Consider the following 13,779-nt stretch of genomic DNA (forward strand, 5'->3'; position numbering starts at 1 on the left):
CTCTAAATCATTTGTAATTCCTCTCAAATTTTAATCAGAAGATGAAGAAAATGTTAATATTATGATAGAAGTTTGCAAGGATGAAATGAACCTAATAGGTGCAAAGCACATTGAATAATCTAGACATATTTAAGTGATCAGTGTTTGAAAGCTGGTGTTTTTGTTGTTGTTATTGTTGTTAATTTTCATACCACCCTCTACTGTTCCTGCATCCTCTTTGCCCTCCATACTACATATGGCTTGATACCATTTCTTACTTTTTAGGTTTCTTCTCTCATTATTCTTTTTCATGACTTTGCATTCTATCATAGGTTCACAGCCCAGCTCTGCCATATTCCTGTTTGTGGTTACTTTTGGGTTCTTTAGTGGTGTGTTTAAGATATTCATTCTATTTACTTACAGCTGCAAACTTATTCTGTCAGTTTATCCTCTATTTCATCTATCTTTATTGAATTGTGTTCGCTTTGATTTGTTCTGCAGAATGATCAATTTGTGCAGCATTGTCTTCTGTTCTTCACATTACGTGCCATTTAAAAGTTGGCATATTATTCTTATTGTCTCTATTTCCTACCCTTTTTTCCCCTCTCCTCTTTTCCTTTTTCCTCTCTTCAATCTGAGGTTTGTTTATATAGTTGTAATTGCATATACTTTTTGCTGGCATTTCTTCTAACTATTTGGTTATTTGAACCCAGTTATGTCTATGTAGCATATCTTTTCTAAAACATCTATTTGCTGATATAACATGGGTGGAATCTCCTCAACCTCCTTCACTTGATATTATAGACCTGCTGGTCTCTCAGCTTTGCAGTAGAGGGCTGGGCATATTCTATGACCCAGATTCCTAAGATTGAGCATTCCCATAGGTATTAGAAGGGATATCAGAGTAAATAAACAGGACTTGGCTGAGCTGATGATGGTCCTCAGCATTTTAGTGTAATTCTATTAAATACCTTCTAAAAGGATTCCTCAGGAAACAGTACTTGTGTGTGTAGAATATCTACAACATACTGCCCTGTTTTTGTAGGTTGTCTTGAGACATTTTCTCCTCCTCCACTTGTTACTAATACAGAGATAGAGATAGAGATAGAGATAGAGATTGACAGAGAGATGTGGGATATTTTTGCTACTTTCTTTATGAAATAATGATTGATTAAAAAAAAACATGGGAAGGGAGATTATTGGCTTGTCTTTAATCAACCATTATTACCAGGAAGATAATTTAATCTTTTTAAACCACCAGATATCAACTATTGACAATGAAGAATTAAATCCTTCAAGAAAAACATGAATATAGAGAAATTCTTTTACTATGATTTCATTTATTGGTATGATTTGGAATAGCCTTCTAGAAATAATGGTTTTAAAATAAGCAGAATTCCAAAAATGAATTTTTCAGCAACTTATCATACAGCTGAATATAGCTAGACTAGTTGACATTCCAATAGTATAAGAACCTGAATAGCTTAGATTCTGCAACTGAAAATACTGAATAAAAATCTAAGCACTGAATAATATATTACTTTAGTGATAGTCTTGCATATTTTTCATGAAAACTGATTTGTTTTAATTATTGTAGGCAGAAATATATTGGTCAGTCTGTACAATCTGAGCAAAATCTTATTGTCTCTATTTTTCTACAGCTTACATTTTGATGTTGGAAAGGTAATGGTGTTTGGGAGTGAATATTCCAGATTTTCTATGTTCACAGACTGGAATTCTCTTGTGCACATGAAATTTTCCAATAATTTCCAATTTTGCTTCAAAATATATGCATTCTCAAGCTAAACTCAAAGATATAATTAGCTAAGCAAAAGATTAATGAGATTTTTTTAAGACAAAGATTGCTTGCAGTACAAACTGTCTCTATGTAATTATAGTTTAATGTTTTGGTCAGGAGTGATTTTTAAAACAACAATTTAGTAGCAAATCATAACCCTTAATCAGTTAGAACCGATCTATAGAAGCAAATTTCCAGCTTCAAAATGTTAGGATTTTTCATGAGAAGAAAGCGTATTGATTCATCAGTGATAATCCTCATTATTTTAATCACTGCTGTATAACATGTTTGAAAGGGTAGCCATGACTCCACTCTGATACAAACACTGTTGATTAGATGGGTGCAAAGTAATCAAAGTTAAATAGGGTGGCAGGTAATTCTATTCGCTCTGCTTTCCAGAATGTATTATTGTACAAGGCACCACGGCTCCAATATGGCTTACATAATGCTTAGAGCATAATAATGATTTTAAGTGAGGACACTCTTGCATTCGGGTTTGATTTACTGTTTGAGCCAGAATAACTTCTCTTCGGATGTCTGGAACAGCAGGTTGTCCACTAATGTGCATAGCAATGAGTTCTATTTTTAAAAGGACTGTTTCTCAGCAAGTGATATGTTTCTCAAAAGATTCCATACTGAAAATATTGTCTTCTGGAAAAATCCTTCAGAGGTTGCTTGTGTATTAACTCACAAACAACTAAACTGAGATGCTAAAATGGTTGGATTTTGTTTCAAAATATATGACCTACATTGTAAAATTCCTTTTGAGAAGAATGAAAACTACAGTAACAAAATTAATGTTTGGTGTGGTTTTACTGCTAGGAGTTGCTTAAACATTTACAAATCGAATTAGATGGATGAGAACTCTGTAAGTATACTGTATAATATTGTTTTATATTTTCAATGTGATAGTATAAAAATTAGTTTCTACAGATTGCGGTGAGAATTTGTCCTTTGGGGGAAGAGTTTCCATGCCTAAATTTTGTTTTCTTTCTGGCTTGATAATTGTGTTTGCCAAATTGCTAATGCAAGAAACAGTCTTTATCCAGCGTGCGCATGAACACACACACACACACACACAAACACACACACACACATATGCATATATAAAAACTCAATTGGAGATATGAGTTTATCCTACTCTGCCATTCATGATGTTTTGTTGCTCTGAACTAAAATCATCTTGATTTTATTTTAATTTTTCTTTTTCACCTTACCTTCCTGTTTCCATTCCCTTCATCAATATATGCACCCACTTATGTGTCAGGGAATACAACTGTATCATTGCAAACTGTCTAGAACTCACATCAGTATGTATGTTTAAGGTTAGGTATTGTGGTAGTTTCCTTCTAGATTCTTTTCTGTTTCTGATATTTACAGCATACTGTATTGTATTCTAAAGGGCTATACGTTTTGTGACATTTCAGGGATGGTAGTTCATACACTTAACAGTTCATTGCATGGACACCTAACAATTAAAACTGATGGTAGAAGTAGAAACTAAGTGAGCACGTCTGCTTGGGGGGCGCTGCTCACAGATAATCAGGACTTTCAAATGAACATTCTGTAATATTGGTACACACTTCCAATTTGCATTACAGACATTTAGTTTGGTATGTACTAGCTCCCTGTTTTTCAGTTTTTAAGTTTTCTTTCTTAGTTAACCTGTTGATGAGTAGAATCCCTGATCCTTTATTATTTGCATTTTTCCATCTCTTTTTAAAATCTTTTCTAACACTGAGTTTGTCAATAGAGGACATTCACTTTATTTGAAAGACTTTATATTTTATTTCATACATCAGTGACAGGCCCTGCTGATTCCATGCCTGTGTGTGTAGCATCTTAGCATCAGTTTGTTCAAGAAAGAAGGTTCAAGAAGGAATATTCATCATTTCAAAGGATACTGGCCATTGCTGAAGCCATTACTTTTATTTAATAATAACAATTTTAAGTAGAAATTAAAGTTCTTTCTAATCTTCTAACAGTGATTTCATCATGATGTTGAATTCAATCGTATGTTTTCCAAATTATGTTTACATGATATTGTGTAACTATTGCCTTTAATACATTTATATAGTAGACTTTATTCAGTGTTTTTTTCTAATTTAGATCAACTTGCATTTCTGGGGATAAGTACATTCCCAATTTTTTCAAAATATGTTATTTTTGAAATATATGGATGGACTACTTTTCATAGTTTTTTTTACTAATATTTTTAATCAATATAAATTGATTAAATTTGCTTGTTGTGTGCAATACTTATCAAATTTGGGTATTAAGGAGGGATAGGAAAGGGGAAATATTGGGAACTAAAATGGAGCAAAATATGCTATGTAGATATATAAAAATACCACTGTGAATTCTATTTTTTTTATGTATCTATAAAGCACCAATTTAAACAAAAAAAAAATAGAAGGGAGATCAGAAGAGCAGCGGAAGAGGAATGGGGGAAGAAAGGAAGGGAAGGGAAGGGAAAGAACAGGAGACTGAAGCGGAGCAAATTATATCCCACACATGCATGAATATATCAAAATGAGACTTAATTTCACGTATAAGTATCATGCACTAAATAAAACATTTGGGCAAGGGTGGTAATGTGTTTTATACAAAGTCCATAAAAAATGAATTGGAGATTCTCTTTCTCTCTTTCTCTCTATCTACCTATCTATATTCATATCTCATCTATCATCTATCTGTCTCCCTATTCTCTATTTCTCTACCCTGGATTAGCTTAGATACGATTGGGATTATATTTTGCTTCATAATTAATTTTATTAGTCACAGTAGAAAAATCATCTAATTTAAAGTTTCCATTGTAAGTAGGTTGAATATATGTTAGACATTCTCATTAACATCCAATTGTCTTAAACTTCATTGTGTATGTTTCATTTTCTTGCTATAATTCTTTCTGTGCAATTCTTTCAAATCTACCTTTCATTCAATTTTAATTGTTTTTCTTAATCTGTTACCAAACCCCACTTTATTCATTTTTTATTTCAAATTTTTTTTCTTATTTTAATTTGTAGATTTTTCTCTGCTAAAGTACTTCTTTTTTCATATTTTATGCGTCAATTGCATTTTTTGAAATATATGAAAAAAAGCCTGTTTTATATTCTGGTTCTGGTAATTGCAATATATATGCATATATATTAAGATTTTACAAGAGTACCTCCAAGGTCTCTTGTTTCTGCTGGTAGGTACATGCATTATCTCAGGTTCATAACTGTGGAGATTTCTCCTATGTCAGCTTCCCTTCTGTACATCCATCTGGGTCTCATCATATCACCCAGAGTGGGGGGTTGGTGAGTATGCAATCGATTTAGAATTTTTGTAAGTAATAACATTCTGCCTCATTCAGAAATCTTAGTTTTGATTTTAGGTTAAACATAAATAAAATTTGATGTTTTTCATTGTGAACTATTATTTTTTTCTTAAAATTTTTTGAGGCTTGGGTAAAATGAGCTTTTACATAAAATCTTTTTTCTTTCCTTTCTTCGGGTGTGTAAGAAATTTCTGTAGTGGGGTAACTATAGCAAATGGTTAAACAAAATAAATATTTTGTGATTTTTCCTTAAATGAGAACAAATAGGAAAATAAAATACAGCATCTAATGGTGATCTATTGATATAGCTATTGTAAATATTCTTATATCTTGAAAATTTTTTAGCCATCTTCTCATGATTAAAAGAGTGATCATGAGAAGTAGTTGGAAATGTTTACCAAAAGTCCAAATTATCTTCATATCATAAGAAGTAAGAACAGATAATTTATTGTGAACTATTATTGAAAAATAATATCCCAGCTGGTCAGGGTTGTGGCTCAGTGGTAGAGAGAGCTCTTGCCTACCTTGTGTGAGGCTCTGGGTTCGATCCTCAGCACCACATTAAATAAATAAATAAACAAACAAATAAATAAATAAAATAAAGGTAGTGTGTCCATCTACAACTAAAATTTCAAAACAAATGTTTAAGAAATAATATTCAAGCTATAGAGGGTAAGAATAAAATAAAAGCCTTGTGATTGATAATCTAGATGGGAATTAGGTAGTATGCTTATAAAAAATCAACCACAAAATCCATCAAATTAACAGAGATGGAAATGAGGAAAACCACTTTTTAGAATAAAACTTGTGTTTTAAGATGGCTTTAAGGAGTATTCTGAGTCTTGGAAAGAAAATGAATATGGTAGTGAAGTACTCACATTCTTTGTAAAATAATGTAATATAATCCAAAGGTAAAATGGGATAATTTAAAGATAAGTTTTCAATTTCAAGATAAGCTACTAGTATAAATAGAAGAAAATTTCAACTTAAGAAAATGAAATATCAAAAAATACACAATACTGAATATAAGTCAGAAAGAGAGAAAAAAAAACCAAAGGAGATAACTGTAAAGCAGATGCATAACCAAACTTATCTAAAATTGCATTAAATATAAAAGTATTTAATTGTAACTAAATTAAGCAAAATTATTAAAATAAAAAACAGTTGTTTAAACACACACAAAAGCTATCCTGAATTGCAAATATGAACTTGTAAAGAATTTAGAAAGACTTTAGGAAGAAAATGTCAAATTCTAACAAAATAGGAAAACACATTAAATAAAATGGAATGCTGTGTCCTTTGAGATCAAAGGATAATGTCAATAATATGAAGCTCTCAAATCTAATTGAATATATGGGTAAATTTAATTCTAATTTATATCAGGTGTAAATTTCATGTGGAAATGGTTTTAATATATGAATGACGAAAATAAGATAGCTCACACAAGTATTCTTGATAAAAATTATGAAATATCAGACATTTTATCCTTCTTGCAAAGAAACAGGTTAGCCTACTATAGCTTAAGATGTTGGCAGAAGATACAAGGATCCTGGTTTAGAAACAAAGGATGCTATCCTATTTATGCTGGAATGCTGGTGTCTTTCTGGCAGTTGTTTAAGCTCTGGTTCCCACAAGGTGTCACACAGATGGCCAGGTGACAAGTGCTTAAGCAATTAGTTAATTATAGAAGAGGAAGGCTGAATTAGGGAACAGAAAGACTTTATAATGGGCATTATGCTTGTCTTTCCTTTGTTCTGGAGGGAGAAGTATGCATGACTATCCTTGCTTCGTAGAGAGGATCATATCTCCATCTTTTTAAGGCTCTTTACAGAAGCACTCTTTAAAAAGATAACCATAACATAAGGGCTGGAATTTACCCATACTTTAATTAAAAAAAAAGTAATTTAAGCCTTACAGAAAGTTACAGGAATGGTTAAAGTAAGTTTCTAGGATTTTTAAACTTTCACTATGATTTACCCTTTAATGAATTTAAACACCTTTCTTCCCTTGCTCTCTATATCTCTTGTAACCATTTGATGATAATGGAATACATAATGCAGCACTCTGTTAATACTTAGTTATTCTAAAATAAAGCTGTACAGCCATCAAAATTAAGGAAATAAATATTTATGCTATACATCATTCTAATACAGAGACTATTTAATTTCACCAGTTGTTACAATATATTTCATGGACCTATGGCCTAATTAGCACCACACAGATGTTTAGTTGTCCTCTTCTTGTCATATACTTAAAAATATATTCTTATTATAACCATATTTCCATCTTTAGCAGGCTGGCCCATACCACCATCTTTTTCCTAAAAACTTTCTTCCTAATTTCAAGAACTTTTCTTCTGATACACATATATATTTACACATAATATCCCCAAAATATTTGTGCCTTTTGTTTGAATAACAAATGTGTTGAATTTGGTAGGCAATTTTTTTTATTGGTTGTTCAAAACATTACAAAACTCTTGACATATCATATTTCATACTTTAGATTCAAGTGGGTTATGAGCAAATTTAAATTAAGTTCTTATTCATGTTGAATTATTTCAAACTGATATAGATTTTTTAAACAATGATATAATAAAACAAATACCAAAACAGTATTGACCATAGTCTGGATCCATACATATATAAATAATTTTATTTTAAGTTTCTAAGGAAAAGATGCACAAATATATTCACACTATATAATAAATTGCACCTGAATGACTTTTACTTTTGAAATTCCAAAAGATTTCAAAGCTAAATATTCTTTTAATACTAAATTGAATTAAATTTCAATACTAATCATTAAATTATATGTATATATAGTATAAAGAAGAATTATAAAATGTTGCTCAGATAGCATCTGAAATAGGCCACTTCTGAAATATGGAATATTTCTTTCCAATGTCCAATGTCCAATGTCACCATCCTTTAACTACCCATCATACTATTACAGAAGAAAATGAAACCTGTAATGGTAAGTCAGCAAAGTTAACATGGTGTAAATTGTTTGTAATATATAAGTTAACAGATTATAAAATTTTCTTCACAAGTGGATAAGGACAAGTGCTCTGAAATTATCAGGGAAATATTTAAATAACCCCTCTCTGAAGCTTTTTCACATCAGGAACAATATAAACACAAATATAAATTAAGTAGAATTTTTTTTTCAGTATGGGGGTATGGTAATTGTAGAAATGGAAACAAATCCAATTTTTTAGTGAAATTTGGGGAAAATAAAGTGTCACTGAAAACTTTTAAGACACCACTAGAACAATATTACTCTTTATGCAGACAAAAAGAAATGATACTCTGGTATCTTATCAGCATGAACAAGGCCAAAGGAAACAAGACATGTCTCAGGTTTCCATGTCATATAGATGCTCACATCCATGCTTGTGTTCTCATGGGAATCATAAGGCCTTAGACAACAAGCCAGTTGCATATTTTAGCATGTGCAGCACAAAGAATAAGCATCAAGCCTTGTTTGTAAGATAAACAATATATAGTAGCTTGAATCTTGAGTCATATGAACTGAGGTCTTAGAAAAACCAGAGCTCTGGGTTAATTTGAATGACATCTTGCTTTTATAAGGACAAATTATATAGCCTGTATGTTTCACATTGCATATCTCTGAGGAAAAAAAATGTGAAGCACATTATTACATGATTAAAATAAATGATCCATCCAGAAATACTCTATAAAGCCTTTATGATATTTTGATTTCTTGAAATTAATGTTTGCCTGATTTTTTCACTAAATATGAACACACAAGACATTCAAAACGAATGGAAATTTATAATTATGAATGTGGATATTATTGAAAAAATATACAGAAAAATGAAGTTGACCCAATACAGAGATATGAAAAAAATTGTAGGTAGTAGGTAGGTAGGTAAACAGATCAACAGATATGCAAATGGATGAATAGAAAGCAGAACTATATGGACAAAGAGAATGAGAGAGACTAAATAATCTGGAAGTATAAAAATGTTTGATAAATATTACCTATTTAGAATCCCATTTGTTTAAAGAAATCAACAATAAATATATTTTCACTAGGCCCTCCAAACCCCATGTCCATGCTCTTAGATTCCGTGTCTTCCTACTTAATGACTGTTGATAACCAGGCAGATGATTTGAATAAAATAAATTATGCCCTTTTAAGAAGAAGAAAAGGTATCTGAATAAAACTAAAGAAAAACTCATTGTTTAATATGCCCAAAGAGATTTCCTAACAAAGAAAAAGTAATTTCATTCATATACATAAACATAGTGGTAAGAATGTTATGTTTTCATTTATGTATGTGATGAATATTTTGCATTAAAATATAATTTTTAATCACAGGACAAGTATTTATTTCATGATTGCCAAGCTAAGCTATGCCTTTAACATCCTATCACCTAGTTAAGTAGTCATAAAATAAAAACATGCCTTTTAATTAAAAAGAAAAATTTCAACACTTCGGGGCCTACAGATGGTTTCTGTACCAATAAATAGTACTTTGGTCATATCAGATTATTATTTCCAGAAGTGTTAACAATTAAAGTGTTATTATATAATAATATGTATGAACTCAATAGTGAAAAATAAATTTCAGAGACCCTGGTAATTTATCCTAATATTTTAAAAGGGAAATACATGTAACACTTTGACACTTTTTATATTTTAAAAAGGAGGAGATCTGAAGTCTAAAATTAGTCTTGTTCTGTCATTTCAAATCATTGAAAAATATATTATGTTCATGGCCTTCACATGTCACTGCTTCAAAATATAGAATAATTTAGAGTTAAAGCAGGTCCCACCTATATTATTTTATTTGTTTAAAGACTGTGGAGAGAGGAGCCAAAGCATTTTTTTTCCCTATCCAATTAATACGCATAAAGAGTGCACTCCAATATTGGTACATTGTCTATTAGTTAAAATGAAAGGATTGAGTATTTAAAGAAGGTAGCTTTGACTGTCTCTGTCAGTTAAAAGAGACCAAGGAATAGTGTCCATGTGGAATTTCAGCACTTTGGTGAAATGAAGAGTGCCTCTTGTGAGTTCTTCATTATTGTCATGTATTAAGTCAAAAATATTATCTCCACATCATTACATTGTACAAAGTATAAAACTTTGTACATGCTATCAAAGATTAAAACAGAAAATAATGCTTCTACTCCAACATCTGTAGATGGCTGGCATCTTATCAGTCACTTTTGTGAAGCCAAACACAATCTCTAGTTCAACCTAATATCAAGTAAATTACCGGAGAAGAATTTACGGAGCCATTAGATGGGGAATAGGCAAATAGGCCAATTGGGTTCAGCAGTGATCCCTGAATTAATTCATTTGCTTTATGAATTACCTAACTACAGAATGTAAATGTATGCTGATTTAGTCTGGAAATGAAGGCACCTTGTGATTTCAAATGTTAGCTTATATTAAATCAATGAATTATTTAAACAAATGAGTCAGGTGTCAAAATAAGATACTGAAGAATGCCAGATGGCCCTACTCATCTTCTTCTAGTTAATGCCTGTCAGTAACAAGAAAGATGATTTGAATAAAATAAATTGCGCCCCTTAAATAGGAAACTTATCCAATATGAAAAATGAAGATGGATTTAGTGTTTATTGTGCCCAAACAGATTTTCTGGCAAAGAAAAATAATCTCATTCATGTACATAACCACTCTGGTGAGAGTGGCATATGTTCTTATTTGAATATGTTCACATTCAAATATTTTAATCATTAACACCAAATATTAAACTACATAAAAGAGGTTTTTTTCTTACATTTCTTAATAAAAATTGTAATAGATGAACTGAAAATCATGATAATTTTCTAAAAATCTCAGGTCCTTTGCTTCAACCTACCTCAATGATAAGAATGCAGTCAGTAACAAAATACAAAGCAATAAAAATAATTATTGACATAGTAAAATACTTCAGACTCTGATACCATCTTGGGTTTTCAGGAGAATTAAAGTGGTATTTCCCTGGAGTGTTGAAAAAGTCTGAGTCCAATTGTACTTCCAGCTCAGAATTAAGTTTATTCTGACTGAGTATCCTGTTCTATCTCTAGAGATGGCATGTCAGCACAATGTAGTATAAAGACTCCTGGCCAGGACCAAATGGGACATGGCTTCTGAGTGTCACTCTGCAGAAAATCTGTGTATCCTTGGGTAAGAACTCAAATATTCAAAATGTTTTATGATAAGAAAATATGGGTTGATCATTTTGTTATGAATAAATCATAATTAATCTTATATTAATTAAATTTACTGATTAATATGAAAATACTGTTTTATAAACAAAATTTATACACAAATTGCTATGAAGACATTTTACAATATCCAGTGAAGTACAAGGTTAGGGAGCTGAAAGACATCTACTGTACTCGTTATGGATTGATTAAATGTAATGAAGATGTCAGTTCTTCAAAGAATAAACAAAGAAATCCCAATCAAATTTAAATGATTTTTCCTTTTTGAGGACTTTATTTTTCCAGCATTTGTATTAAAGCTTATGTAGCCAGTGATGGCTGAGTCATTTTGGAGAAGAAGCTACTCCTGATCAGTTATTCCTGGATCATTGGAGCAGAAGAGGAAGTTCAAAAATAGAAGTATGCATGAAGAGAAATTGTGATATGGTAAAGATGGCAGTGATGGTACATGGTTCTGGGAAACTGGCTAACTCTGTATAAAAAAGAAATGCTGACTCCCTAGCTAATACAAATACCTAAAAAAATTAAGAACTATATGTAAGCAGTGAAATAAACAAGTCAAAGGAGAAAATTCAGATCAATATTATGATGCATTAGGTTAAGAAGAGGGTCTTTGGTAGGATGCCAAAACATAAAATAGGACTCAAGCAGTGGCACAGGCCTGTAATCTCAGCAATTTGGGAGAACAGGCAGGAGGACTGAGGAATTCAGCAAGGTCCTGTCTCACAATAAAACTAAAAAGGGCTGAGAATTTGGCTTAGTGGCTAAGTGTCCCTGGGTTCAATCCCCAGTATTAAAAATATAAAACAAAAACATTGATTATCTTGATGACCTTAGTGACATCATAGTTGTTATTTAATGAAAGATATCAAATATAAAAAAAAAAAACTGATGACAGTTTTTGAGATGATAGTTAAGATGCTAAAATTAATAAGTAATTAATGTTCAAAGCCAATCAGAAACTCCTGAAAATGAATGATCAAATTCTTTAATGAGAAAAAGGCATACAATTACAAAAGAACATGACTCTACTTTTCACAGAAGAGATAGCTAAAACCATTGTTCAATGTCATTTAGACATTAAATGAATAATTATAAAATTAAATTAAATTTAAACAAAGCAATTGAGTTAAATGAATTTAAATACAACACAACTAAGATACATGTGTGTGCCTATCAGACTGGTGGTGAAAAGTAAGAACAATGGTCAATTACAAGAGCTGTTGAGATAAGCAAAAGCAGCCGTGATGTCGCCTACTACTGGAGAAAGTAGAAGTTCCCATAGAAAAGATTTCATATTTACCATAGTCAGTAGTCGTAGTTAATGAAATTATAACCAATTACACTGTTTCATGTAATTTGAGCTTTATCACAGCATAATTCAAGTATAACTTAGTGATTAAAGATATTTCTGAATTTATCTCAGATGACTCTCCACGTATCCACTTACTGCTACTTTGCAATCTACTGAATCTCTTCTGTGTCCCCGTTTCATATTTTGAAATTTCAGGATAGGATAGGAATAGCATTTGCCTTAACAACAACAAAAAATGACTTACAAAAAAATAATTAGTTTATAAATGTAGTTGGAAAAAATTGTAGTAAATATAAGCGAAAAAGAAAGTATGAGCTAGGAAATGGACAGGCATGTGCACCAGGGAATTTGCAGAGCAAGGTGTTAGAGCATCCTTGGTACCCACCAGTAAGCAATGCAAAAACAATGTGGCTGGTATACAGCACAGAATATTAGGTCAATGGCAACACTACTAATATTCAGAACAAAGAGATCTTACATTTTTCAAGTGAATTTATTTGAATAAAAAAAAAACTAATGTCAGACTTTCTGTTCTAGTTCAGATGTAGAAACCTCAGAAGTTATCACTTTCATCTCTACAAGAAGAAATTGAAGACATTGAACATCACTAAGATGAGAGCATAGATGCCACAAGATGAGATTTCACCCCAATATCTGGAGAGTGAAGAAGGTACTGAGAGTCCCTTGGTCCCAGGTATAGAAGCTCTCCAATGGAACCAGGTATAGCAGTATTATTTACAATAATGCCGCATACAGAACTCTAAAATCTCAACAGGAAAAAAAAAAAAGATCCAAGTAAAAAGTAAACCAAGAATCCTAAATGATAGCTTACCAAGAAGCTATAGAAAGGCAAGATGTGAAAGAAGCCTAACATTATATGTCATTAGAGAACTACAAAGTAAATACCTGTACAATGGCCAGAATCTAAAAGACACTGATACCACCAAAGACTCATGAGAATTCGGAACAAGACCCTCATTCACTGCTGGTGTGGATAACACTGAAAAATGTTTTGACTTTTTTTTTTAACAAAACAAAACCTACCCTCATTACTCAATGCCACATAAAAACACTTCTTTATATGTACTCAAATGGCTAAGAAATGTAGGTCCACAGAGAAGTTTATTCACAAGGTCAAAACTTGGAGACACACAGA

General features: G+C 31.5%; 1 long non-coding RNA gene across 2 annotated transcripts; it reads left to right on the top strand.

Annotated features, from left to right (window-relative positions):
* The first annotated feature begins 2,171 nt into the window (after positions 1-2,171).
* On the top strand, positions 2,172-13,452 carry LOC125613567. Of its 2 annotated transcripts, none has more exons than XR_007344120.1 (3): positions 2,172-2,645; positions 11,168-11,267; positions 13,161-13,452. It is a non-coding gene; the product is annotated as an uncharacterized LOC125613567 (long non-coding RNA). The 2 variants fall into 2 exon arrangements; XR_007344121.1 differs by lacking the exon at positions 2,172-2,645 and adding an exon at positions 4,838-5,079.
* The last annotated feature ends 327 nt before the right edge of the window (positions 13,453-13,779 follow it).

The sequence above is a fragment of the Marmota marmota genome, unplaced genomic scaffold, assembly GCF_001458135.2.
Source record: "Marmota marmota marmota unplaced genomic scaffold, marMar, whole genome shotgun sequence".
NCBI classification, from domain to species: domain Eukaryota; kingdom Metazoa; phylum Chordata; class Mammalia; order Rodentia; family Sciuridae; genus Marmota; species Marmota marmota.